This window comes from Mustela putorius, unplaced genomic scaffold (genome assembly GCF_011764305.1).
Source record: "Mustela putorius furo isolate JIRA1106 unplaced genomic scaffold, ASM1176430v1.1 tig00000407_pilon_pilon_pilon, whole genome shotgun sequence".
NCBI classification, from domain to species: domain Eukaryota; kingdom Metazoa; phylum Chordata; class Mammalia; order Carnivora; family Mustelidae; genus Mustela; species Mustela putorius.
This window is the reverse complement of record NW_025421373.1, coordinates 26343080-26356424: the sequence shown is the minus strand read 5'-3', so window position 1 is coordinate 26356424 and position 13345 is coordinate 26343080.

Here is a 13345-nt window from a genome sequence, read left to right as displayed (position 1 = left end):
AGATGGATTAAAAGAGCAGTCCAAGGCAATGAAGATAAGTGACTTCAGATTTGGTACGATAAGAAGACCAAGGCATTTCTTAGATCCAGAAAAGAGACCAGACCATTATTAGGCTTGAAACTGCACGAAAGTGACTCAAGGCTATTATCAGGTGGGGGCAGCGCTCGGGAGAATTGTCTCATCAGAATTCCCGGAATTCTGCCATAAGGGCCTTATCTCTTTGCATAAAAGTCTCATTCCTCTAGGACACTGTTTTTAAAAATAAACAACCCTAGAACTGTTTGAGTTCATTTTCAGTTATAAACATGGGGAACTTAGCACACATCAGATTTCCTTCTGAATTTGACAGATGGCTGAGAGGGAGGAAAGGCAAGTTTTGACAGAGAAATGGGCAGAGGGGAAGCTTCAGGACATGGGTTTTTGCCTGAGGAGGTTACCTTAGCATGGGGTTCCTGGCAGCCAGGAGGCAGTGAAAAAGGGTTTGGGGCCTAAGTGCTGAGAAGATGGCACTAGGAGGGTCAAGCCCACCTCTGCTGCCTTGACCATGCCAAGTTCCAGGGCTACCAACCTGCAGAGAATGATGAGGACATGTGAGTCAAAGTGGGACAAGGCAAAGAGGCTGAGGAGCCAGGACCTTGGGGTGCTGGGGCGGCTCTGCTCACATGAGACTCCAGGCGAGTTAATCACCCTGGGATGCCTCATTGACCAAGCATGAAACTTGGCTGAAAATGAAATAATCTCTGATGTCTTCAGCTCTCCTACCAGAATAGGTTCTAGACTGTGTCACTAAGTGCATCTCCCTGTGCCTAAGTCAGTGGCTTGGAGCTAAAAGGCTCTTGCCTAGAGTGTAGGTATGGCCCAGGCCAGTGGCCTCCTCCTACCACCATGCCCCTTCTTGCCTTCATTCTCTTGGTGATCAAGGGGGCTTTCCACCTCTCTTAGTTGCATTTTTTCTTTTTGATCTCTGGAGAGGGGACAGGAAAGAAGGGCCAGCAAGAGGGGAGTGAGGGTCCTACCCTGGGGCGTGGATCAGGAATTGTCTAAGAGAGAAGTGAGAAAAATAGTTGAGATCTTTGACTCCCAAATGGCAGCAAAGATAAAAATCTTACCTGGAGATGGCCCAAGGACTGACCACAACGTCTAAGAGGAAGTGTTCGGTAATGCCAGCTAAGATTTAGCTCCTTGGTGCTCTGGAGTTTTGTCATCTTCAATGAGGAATCAGGGGTGGACTATTAATATGAAATGGACATCTCCTCGGACAGGAGCTGGCTCTGTGCTTTATATCTCATTTAGTGCTCACAACAACCCTCCCAGGGAAATCGTATCTTCATTTCACACAGCGAAAGACAACAGCTTAGAGAGGGGAACTCATTTGCCCAGGTTTATACAGCTCAGAGGTAGAAGAGCTGGGATGCACACCAGGTCTGAGTGACCTTACGGCCCAAGGCTGGGCCCCAGCATTGTGCTACCATTTTATGAAGGAGCCAGATTTCATGATCCCTCTAGCTCACTCAACAAGTTTTGGTACAAGAAGAGGGGGAAGGGAGCAGGCTGCTGGGGTCCCAATGTCATTTACTAGCCTGTTACTTGGGGCAAGTTATTTAACCTCTCTGAGCCTTAGGTTCCTTACCTGTGCCAGGGGGGATCAGAATAGTCCTGATCTCACAGATGTGTTGTGAGGATGAAATGAACTTTCATTTCAAGTATGAAATGGGTTTACAGGCCTATAGTGAAGGCTTCATTCTTTGTAGCCATTATTATAATTCACGTTATTCTTATATAGTATGAAAATCAAATGGTGGCTTCCCTGACTTCTACATGGGGAGGGGTGAGGGGGGGACATGAAAGGGGGACTTCTGATAAATCCCTGCTGGTTTCAAGTGTCATTTGTGAAAGCTAAGAAGTCAATCCCTCCATCACCAGAAAACCCGACCTGACATGGGGCTGGTTCACGAGGAGCTTTCACTAGATTTCGTCTGCATGACTCGCCCGTGAGGTGAGGTAGGGAACACGGATGTGCTGACCCTCTGGACAGGTAAGAGGAGTGGCCACAGTTGGAGGTGGGATAGAAGGCCTCTTTTGGATTTGTTCTTAATTCCCAAACCTAGAGTGTTCATCTCGTGTGTCACAGAGAATGAAAATAGCTTTTCTTGGACCCTTCAGGTGTCTCTGTACGTGGACAGATAGATGGCTACATTAATGACGAAAGGGGAGAGAGCAGGCCTTGGGACATTCCAGATGGAGAAAGGGATGCCTTCAAGCTAAGAGCTTCACCTAGCCTGCTGGGAATTCTTGGAAATTTGGTTTCTGGACTTGGACTTGGAGTAACTACCCACTCGACCTAATTCCGACCCTGGGTTGTGTCTACCTGCACCAGGCCAAGTCCTTCCCCTCGGCCTTTCCTCAGGAGCTTGTAGCTATCAACCTCCACTGACTTGTGAAAATGCACCCACCCTGTTGTGTTCCCTTCCCAAAGCTTCCTGGGTTTGGGTTGAGGCTGATCTCCAAGAGCCGCTTAGTCTGATGTTGGCCACAAGGCTTTAGGAGTTAATAACTCCTAAAGCGCTGGGTGCGCTTGGTTACCCTGGTACTTTCTGCTATTTCCCACTTAGGACTCTATATTAGACTGGTGGGCTGTTGGGAGGAAGGGCAGCTGCCGGCCTTTCTGTCCATTCTCTGTCCCAACAGCGGCCTCTTGTGTCCATCACCAGAACTACAGGCACTTTCGTCTGGTTTCCCGCTGTTTCTGTTTTCTTCCGTCTTTCTGTTCATCTTTGAGACCTACTGTGTGCCAGCCATGGTTCTAGACAGAGTGGACACACCAGTGAACAAAACAAAACCCTTTCAGTCATTACACTTTAATGCACGTGCTGGGGAGGCAGAAAATACACACACATGTATGCACAGCCAAATGCCGGATGTTCAGAACTGTGGAAAAATAAAGCAGGGAAGAGGGGTCGGGTCATGACGGGACGGAGGGTAACACTTTTTGATAAGGTGGTCAGGAAAGCTTCTGATGAGGTGGCCTCTAAGAAGGACCTGAGAGAGATGGGAAGGGGCATCTGGCTGGGTGGAAGGGCAGGAGTGAAAGTGCTCGCAGTGAAGGTGCACCAGCTTGTTTCAGGGACAAGGAGGCCAGTTGGGCGGCAAGAAGAGCAGCAGGAGATGCTGCCTGAGAAGCTGTGGGGCCAGGCGGTGTAGGGCCTGGGTCCTCAGCCTGGTTTCAGTGTCACGTGGGAGCTGGTTCCAAATGCGAATTTCTGCGGAGGACGCCAGACCTTCTGAGCACAGAGCTCAGTGGGCTCCAGCAAGTCCTCCTGTTGAGGCGTGGCGGCTGCGGTCTGAAAACCACTGATTTGGGGCCTTAGAGGCCATGGCTTTGTCAGAGTCGAAAACTTTGACTTTTATGGAGATGAGAAGCTGTTGGAAGTTTGGGGTAGGTGTGGACCATGATACGACAACTTTAACAAAAATAAGGTTGAGATTCCAGTTTAATGAGTCTGATTGGGGCTGGGCAATGACATTTCTAAAACTCTCCAGGTAATTCTAAGGTGCATCCAAGCGTGAAGTCATTGGCTCCTGGCTGGAGAATAAGCCGAAGGGGGTCAAGGGAGGAAGCTGGGAGTTCAGTGGGGAGGCTACTGCTGTGACAGCTTGGATGGGAGCGGCAGCAGCAGAGGTGGGGAGAAGTGGTCCAATCCTGGATACACTCTGAAGGTCGTACTGCCAGGGTTTTCTGAGGGGTTTGATGGAGGGCATAAGAGAATATGAAAAGTTAGGATGACTCCAGGTTCTTCCCTTGAGCAGGTGGAATGATGTGGTTTCCATGTGTTACCGTGGGGGAAGAACTGCAGAAGGGACAGGTCTCCCCAGGCAGGGCAATCAGGAGTTTGACTTTGAACATACTAAGTTCGACATATCTATTTGAGAGCCAAATGGAGATGCTGAATAGGCTTCAGGGAGATGGCCAGGCTGGACGTCCAAGTTTGTGCCTTGTCAATGAGATGATGTTGAAAGTCATACTGGACGATACTTCGGGAGGGAATATAGGTAAGAGAAGGCTGAGGAAGCCCTAGGGGCACTTTGATGTAGGAAGGAGGGAAGTAGGGAGAGAACCAAGGGCCAGTGGTGTCCCAGGAACCCAAGTGAGAAAGTACTTCAAGAAGGAGAGAATGGTCCAAGGTCACGAGTGGCTGACCCATCATGCAGCATGAAGACTGCTGGACGTAGCAGCCTCTAGGTCATGGGGGCCACAGGGACTGGGGACAGTCAGTGCAGGGGCTGGGTGAGGGTGAAGACCTGTTTGTAGAATGGGAAGAGAGGAGCTGCAGACACAAAGGATAAGTAAGTCTTTTGTAAGATGTTGCTGTAAAGGGCGTTGAGGAGAACAGGGTCAAGAAAGCCCCTCCCCCCCTTTGAATATGAGAGAAATAACGACATGTTTCCGCCTTTGTTCGGAAAGATCTTCCAGCACAGGGAGAAATTAATAGACATTTTAATAACAACAAATATTTATTAAGCACATTTTTATGCTCCTGGCACCATGCTTAATTGTTGCACATGAATTATTTTCCTTACGTTTCCTCCTCTCCATAATCCTAGAGGAGGTTCTATTATTAACCCCGGTTTATAGACAATAGAGCTTGAGTGCTGAGGAATGAACTAATGTTCCCAAAGACACAGAGCCAGTGCAATGGGAGAGCAGAGTCGCTTTCAGGGCTCGAGCCTTTGACCCCTGCTCTAAAGCCTAGCTGTCAGGCTCCCTGTCTGTGGGAAACCCTTCTAAAGGCTTGGATTTTTGGTGCTCAGCTAGAAGAGACGAAACGACTCAGAACTGTCCCAAAGAAACCAACAGTCAATTAAAAGTCAACATGATGAAAGCACTGCTATCAAGTTTCCCAGTTTTAACTCAGGGAAGCTTCTGGGTGGCTTACTCTTTACTCTGTCACCCCTAGCACAGCAACGCTGTTGCATGGAACTATTTACTGCCCGGGATATCCCAGTGTTCAGTCTGGTGGTGCTAGTCCTAGCGTCCCTGTCTGCAAGGCACAGTTGCTTTGATTCCATTAAACGTGCTCCCTTGCTTCAGCGCCAGCACTGATGCTCAGCTGTACTCAGCTAGAAGAGACGAAATGACTCAGAACTGTCCCAAAGAAACCAACAGTCAATTAAAAGTCAACATGATGAAAGCACTGCTATCAAGTTTCCCAGTTTTAACTCAGGGAAGCTTCTGGGTGGCTTACTCTTTATTCTGTCACCCCTAGCACAGCAACGCTGTCGCATGGAACTGTTTACTGCCCAGGATATCCCAGTGTTCAGTCTGGTGGTGCTAGTCCTAGCGTCCCTGTCTGCAAGGCACAGTTGCTTTGATTCCATTAAACGTGCTCCCTTGCTTCAGCGCCAGCACTGATGCTCAGCTGTACTCCCAGCCCCTTCCTCACGGATGGCCCCTCTCTGAACCACCCTGCAGGCTGCCTGACCTGTCCAGCTCAGTGTCTGCTAACTGCACTACCATAACAGTCTGTATCCTCAGCAGAAACAAGAGAAAATACCTGAACAGACCCTCAGGGAGAATGCCACGTGGGCATGGAGTCTGAGATTTGAGTGATACAGCTACGAGCCCAGGAACACCAAGGATTGCTGGCAAGACCAGAAGCCTAGAAGAGGCGAGGAAGGATCCTTCTGAGAAGCCTTGAGAGTATGGCCTTGCTGACCCTCTGATTTCAGACTCCTAGCTTCTGAAACTGTGAGGGAATAAATTCCTCTTGTATTAAAGCCACCACATTTGGGGCAATTTGTTCTAGTAGCCCAAGGAAACTAATTCAGTGCCCATTGGTTGGGACATGGCTGTAGGCCAGTGAGATAATGCAGGTCAGGCAGCTTACTTTAAAGATGTGCACGGTCAAGTCCAAGAAGGGCAAGAAGTTTCTCCAAGATCCCATGGCTCTGTAATTGCAGGCCTCGTATCTACTTGGTTCACTTTGTACCCTCTGGAACCTGGAGCCCTGCCTGGTACCTAACAGGGTACAAATGTTTTTTTGTTGAGTTAATGAATGAGTCTCTGGCTCAGGGTTCCTTCAAATCATGTTCTCCTGACTTGCCAAGTTTGAAACCAACACTGCTTTTACTAAATTGGCAATTCATTTTCTCCCAATGTTCAGATTAACACCTACCTGCGATGGATTGATTTTTGTTGTTGAAAATGTCAAGGCTTCCTGGAGAATTAGCCAGAGAAAATTTCTAATATGGAAGCATAATGCTTTATAGGTTTTCCTTTACTACCTAAAAAGGATTTTCCTGTCCCACCAGGCATTCCTCTTAAATAAAGGCCTGAAAACAATGCCACCTAAAGTTTCCTAATATTGTGCCAACCCACTGACTCCAGTTACATTCGGCCTCAGGCCTTGGGGATAAATTCTTGACTGGTTGTTCACAAGGATAAAGGCAACATGACTGATAGCCACCATCTATCAGGTAACTATGGGGTGCTGGAGATTTGTTAAGGACTTCGCTATGTTATCACCTATCTTACAATAAAGATTAATGATACCTTTCAAGGTATTGATTGTACCTATGTTGTCCAATAAGATAGCCACTCCACGGAAGGAGCTCTTTTCGGAGGCCTGACGTTAGCAATGACAAGCTTATGGTTTTGTGAACATATTGGAGGATGCTATGCTGGGTTTTAAAACTTCTAAGAACTTATTTTACAGATAAAGTCCCTCAAGTGTGCAAAGATATATGCCCAGAGATATTTGTTACAGGAATGTCTGTAAGAGCAAAAGGCTGGACATCTCTAAAATGCCCATCAGCAGGAGTTGGTTGAAGGGTACATTCCATTAACAGAATGCCAGAAAGCCACTCAAAAGAACGAGGCAGATTGATAGGTATTCCTACAGGAGAATGTTGAATACAGGGTCTGAACAGTTCCATTTGTGTATGGTTCCACTTGGGTAAAATAAACACAATGATAGAAGACACACATAGGAAGGAAGGTGGGAAAGAAGGAGAGTATAATATTATTTGTGTAAACGGAAGACAATTATGTAGAATATACAGAGAAAGAGAGGGAGGAAGAGAGAACATTTCTGGAAGAAGGTGTAAATTACTACTCATATACAGGGAGTACAACCAGGAAGCATGGTGTGGGAAACAAAGAAAAGATTTTTTTTTTTAACCTAAAAACCTTCTATACTGTTCCTATTTTAAAATAATATGCTTACATTCAACTTATCATTTAAAACCCAGCTATTTAAAAATAATAAGAAAAATAGAGGGTATGTGACTTGTTATTAACATCCTTGGGGACTGCAAAGAGAGCACAAAGAAATCATGCAAACATATTTCTGCATGGATGCTCAGAAATTAAGACAACATTGGCTCTTAGCAGAATTTATACTGATACATGCAAGCCCAGGTTAATAACATGCTCGGAATAGATAGACCAGGGATAGCAGCACTGAACACATGCAAAACAGAGTTGGCCAAGCTGTCAGAGGAAAGATATTCCAGAGCACAAATGTTGGACAGATGGATGGTGCAAGATGCTTTCCAAAATGTTACTAAGTCCCAAAAGAATACAGAAAAATATAATATGCAGCATGGGTTCTTAATTCATAAGGGGTCTCTTTTTTTCCTGGAGGAAACATTCACTTCCAAATTCTTTGTCCTGTTTTATTGGGCTAATGCGTTAGCCGTCAGATTTTAAGCTACACTGCTACAGAGTGATCTTAGTATTTCCCGACTGCTTTCTCTGTGCCAGCTGTTTTAGCCCTCACAACACTCCAGTGAGGTAGGGTTTTCTTTTCTCTCCTTTTTCTTTTTTAAGATTTTATTTATTTATTTGACACACAGAGAAAGAGAGAGACAGCGAAAAAGGGAACACAAGCATGGGGAATGGGAGAGGGAGAAGGAGGCTTCCTGCTGAGCTAGGAGCCTGACACGAATGGGGCTCCATCCCAGGACCCTGGGATCAGGACCTGAACTGAAGGCAGATGCTGAACGACTGAGCCATCCAGGCGCCCCTGAGGTAGGGTTTTCACAAACAGGTAAAGTGGTGTTCTAAGAAGTTACTTAAGGTTACTTGGTGAATAGGTGGCAGGAACTCCTTTGAGCCTCCTGCCTCCAAGCTGGCTGCCTCTCAGCATTGCTGAGAGTGGGGGTGCCCCTTAGGCATCTTATTCTGAGGAGAGAAAACTGAGGTCCAGAGGGGAAGAGACTTGCCCGAGGCCAGGCAGGCCTCTGTTCCTAGCACATATTCACTCACCCTAACAAACCTCTCCTTATAACAGAAGCTTCAGATGACGTCGAACTGAACTAAACTGGACTCTCAACATGAACAATACTGCCACAGGCCTCCAGGAATGAGGTTCCTTTCTGAAACCTGCATTTTCCAAGCCTGAATACCTACTTCTCGAATTTTGCGCTATGTCTGTGACCCTGAACACCATTTGTCAACTCCACAGTTTGTGGATGGCGGACGAACTGTGGTACACCTATTTTAACTTCGTCTGAACCAAAAACACGCGTGAAAGCACACATGGGTTTAGTGGGTGCTTAATTTTCTTATAACACACACCTTGAGGTATAATGCTGACCATGTTACTCCTCTCTTTAAAAGCACTTCAGTTGTTTTTAGAATGAAGACTCAAATCCCTAGCCTGGCCCTCAGGGAGGCGGGGCCCACACTCTGGCCCCTGTGCCCCTGCCACTCTCAGGAGCCGTGTTGGGCATCTTTCCTCTGCTCCAGTGCATCTTGGCTCTCAGGGTTCACAGGCCCTACACAAGCTTCTCCATCTTCTGGCAGCACACTTCCCCTGGGCGACTTGTTTATTAGAGTCAGCTTAAAGGCCATCTCTTTGCGGAGGCCTTTCTCAAGCACCAGGGAAGGCCTTTGAGATTCCTGTCGTCAACTTGTTCACTGTACTCTTCCCTGGCAGACTGTGGCTCCAGGAACGCAGGGACCACATTCCTCTTGCTTATCACTCTGGGTAGGGTCCTCACTAACCAGTCTGCTGCTGGTGCTAATTACCCTCCTTGTTAAAGTCGACTAGAGAAGAGAGAAAAACTAGAGACCCCAGAAAGCATAATAGTTCTACATTTCTGCAATTTCAGAGTATGGCACTATTTGATACCCAAATATAATAATATAAGCTTATAATGATGTCCCCAAGTTAGCGGCAAAAAAGGCTTTGTTTAGTGTGCTGAGAAAGTGGCACTGAAATTCATTTGAAAACTATTTCCATTAAAAGAGTCAGAGTGAGGGGCGCCTGGGTGGCTCAGTGGGTTAAGCCTCTGCCTTCGGCTCAGGTCATGATCCCAGGGTCCTGGGATCAAGCCCTGCATCAGGCTCTCTATGAAATAAATAAATAAAATCTTTAAAAAAAAAAAAGTCAGATTGAAAAAAGTCTACTTATAATGGGAACATTAACAATCTAAAAAAACAAAAAACACTTAGCAAAATACCTATTGATGCCAGATAAACAAAGTATTACTCTACTTTGACTTAATGTAAGCTGTATTTATGAATTTTTATATTACGGATGGGTACATTTCATTTTCCCCCATCTTACACAGTCCCCAGGAGGTTCACGGGTAATAAAACAAATGAATTTCTTTCTCCATTAGGCTGTCATTGCCACTTTCAAATGGCTCCTTGCCCATACACTTCAATATTTTTCTCATAATAAGTGGTAAAGCCGTCAGCCTTCCCATTTATCTCAACTACCACCTTTGTGTTTCAGGAGACGCAGGAATATAATACCTTCAACCTACATCCAGGAAGGAGGTAAGTGGAGGCAAAGATGTTAAATGATTTAAGTTCACACAATTATTCAGTATTCGCCCATCCATCTTTATCAATCATGCAACAAATGTTTAGAGACTGCCAACCTTGGTGCCAAGCTCTGTTTTAGTTGCTAGAAATAAAATAGGAAACAAGATAGATTAGGTCCCTGTTTTCATGTAACTGATCCTCTAGCTGAGGGAAATTGCTGATTGATAAGTAAACAAAGACATAAAAAATTAATATCAAATAGTGTTGTAGACTGAATATTTGTATCCTCTCAAATTCATATGGTAAAACCTACCCCTTAGTGTGATGGTATTAGAAGGCATAGATTTGGGGACGTGATTAGGTCATGAGTGTGAAGCCCACATGAATGGAATTTGTACCCTTATAAGAGAGGCCCTGGAGAGCTCCCTCACCCCTTTCCACCTTGTGAGGACACAGAGAGAAGACAGCCCTCTGTGAGCCAGGAAACAGGTTCTCACTGGAAACCCAGTCTGTTGGCACCTTGACCTCAGACTTCCCAGCCTCCCTGTGAGAAAGAAATGTGTGTTGTTTAATCCACTCAGTCTGTAGTATTCTGTTCTAGAAGCCCAAATGGACTAAGGCTGACAGTGACCAAAATTGTGATGATAATAAAAGGGAGTTGTGTAGCCTCATCTCTAACTCCAGCCCTGGCCGGACCTTCTGTGGTGTAGTCAGGGAGGCCTCTTGGGAATGGGGACAAATGAGCTGAGATCTGCACACCCGGAAGAAGCCAGTGAAGGGCCCATCTTGGGGAAGATCACTGTATGCAGAGGGAATGAGACCAGAGGTTTCTGAGGTGGCAGCAAGCTTGTTGTGTCTGAGGAAAAGCAAGGAGCACAGGATGACTAGGGGGTAATGAGTGAGCTGGAGTAGCAGGTGAGGAGCTCAGACACACAGGAAGCTTAACCCACAGGAAGGATCTACCTCCTACACTCGTTGTAGTGTGGAGAATGGATGACCTGGGAAGAAGCATGGAAGCAGGGAGCTCAGAGGGGCCTCATGTAGTATGGGCAAGAGGTGATGGTCTCTCCGACGGGGATGGTGTCAATGGAAGGAGAGAGTAGTGGGTGAATTAGATACTGATATATTGAAGTGAGACGATATAAAGCATTGATCTACTGGATAGGAAGAGTAAGGCAAATTGACTCAAACATGACACAGGTTTTTGGCTTGAGCACATGAGTAGAAGGTGGTGCCATTGGCTGAGAGAGGATGGTGGGGGTAGACACTGATGTATTCTTTTGGTATCAAGGCAGGAAAGCAAAATTTCTGTTTTGGGTTTATTAATTTTGAGATGCCTTTTAGAGATGCCCAGCCAAGTGGAGATGCAAAGTAGGGAGGTGTTAGATCCATGAGTCTGGAAGAGAGCATTTAGAGCCAAAGATACCAATTGGGAGTCACCAGTGTGAAAATGGCATTTAAAACTTTGAAAGAGGGTGATGCCACCAAAGAAGAGAGTGCGGTTGGAGAAAGGGCAGGCACACCCCCACAAGCCCTCAACCTTAAGTCCCAAACTGACCAATGGTCATATACCATAACACGAGAGTTTCACCCCTCCAATTGTATTAACTCAAGCAAACATTTACTGTCTCTCCCATATGAAACGTGTTACCCTGGGGGCCACGAAGATAGGTGACTAAAGCATGATGCTATCTCTCAACCTGGTCACAAGCTGGCACAGAAAGAATAACTATAACATAAAAGGAAGGCTAGTGTATTTCTAAGGGGGTGAAAGGGTCCTCAAATGATAAACTTGGGAAGACAGATGCTGAGCAGATCCTGGAGGGTCAAGAAATTGCATTTGTTTTCTGCTTCATTCCTAGGACACCTTCAAAGATTCCTGAGTTCCGTGATCAGATTAACCCACGTCTTTCGCATCCATGACTTCTTCGCCCTTCTGTGTCTAGCTCAAATCTCCCCCCAACCACAAATATTGCCCATCCTCTGCTACCACTGACTTTTCATCTTTAGCTCTTCTGCACTTACTATCTAGTGCTAATCTATTTAGCATTTTCAGGTGGCTTACTGCCGAAACATCTTACCTTTTCCACAGATGCCTGTAGGATGCCCTGCAAATTCCTTCTAAGTGCGATCCATGACTTAAATCCATAGTTCCTTGCTCAGGGCTAGGAACATAATACGCCCTCAAGCTGTGCCTATTGCTTCAAGTGTTCCTTCTTCAGGGAATTCTTCCCTGACCTCTGATGAGATTAGGCTTCTTTGTTCTTGGCTCTCACTGAATCGTTTTCTAGCGCACGTCTCAGTTTTTAATTACATACGTTCTATGTAACTATCTGAATAGGCTCTGTCTCCCCATAGGCTGTGAGTTCCCAAGAGCAGAGATCACCTCTGATTTCGCTTCTGGTAGCATCCCTAGTTTGCGTGCAAGAAACATTGGCTGAAAAATTGAAAAGGCATGGCCTGTGGTGCTCAAGGGGTCAAGGGGGCTGAGTGGAGTAGCCTCAGGCATGGTCCAACGGTCTGCCGGCGGTTTCTGAAAGAGCAAAGAAATTCACATGGCAAAACTACTGCACAGAGGGAGTTTCTACTGATGAACTTCCCTTCTGCTTAGGGACAAACTATTTCCCAGCGGGTGGCTCTTCCATCAGAAGGAGGCCCCTCGAAGGCTGATTTATCACCACTCAGGGCACTCAAGTCCTCCCTTTCGCACAGCTGAGCAGGAGGCAAAGCAGAGTTCCCAACTGTTGGGAAGAATAAGCACGCTGGCGTAGCCACAGATCTTCCAGGCAGATGGAGGGACATATGTATATTTACATATATATTTCCTAATCAATAGGTTCCAGCAAAAACATGAAAACTCAAGAACATGATTGGAATTTAAGGAACTCTGAAGGAGTTTAATTCCTTAAAGGAAATTAGCACAATTGTTTCTTTAGCTGCAGACAACTTCAGGACAAAATAGTGCTATTGAATGATCAAACTTTCCTCCCTAAATATGTAAATCCCCTCTTTCAAATTAGGTACTTTCAGCATGTCTTCATTAAAAAAATGCATTTCTGGGGCCAGCCAAAACAAGCTTTAAAGTCCTTTTTTTTTTTTTTTAATTTATTTGACACAGAGAGAGATCACAAGTAGGCAGAAAGGCAGGCAGAGAAAGAGAGGGAAGCAGACTCCTACTGGGCAGAGAGCCCGATGTAGGGCTCAATCCCAGGACTCCGAGATCATGACCTGAGCTGAAGGCAGAGGCTTAACCCACTGAGCCACCCAGGTGCCCCAGGTTTGAAGTCTTTTCACTGTATTTCTGGTCCCTGCCTGCTTCTCCTTCTCACCTCACCAGCCATGCAGGCCTATTTCTACTCTTTCTCTCTAACAGGCCAAACTTGATCTTTAGGAGCTTTGTCACTGCTCATTCCTTTGCCTGGAATGCCCCTTCCTCTAACCTTTGAATGTCCAGGCCCTCATAAGTTGGGTCTCAGCCTGCTTTGGAGAGGGTTCTCTGACGCTGATTAAAGATACCACCCGCCAGTCACTGCCACTGTGGAGTACCTGGCCCATGGGAGCACCTGGCAT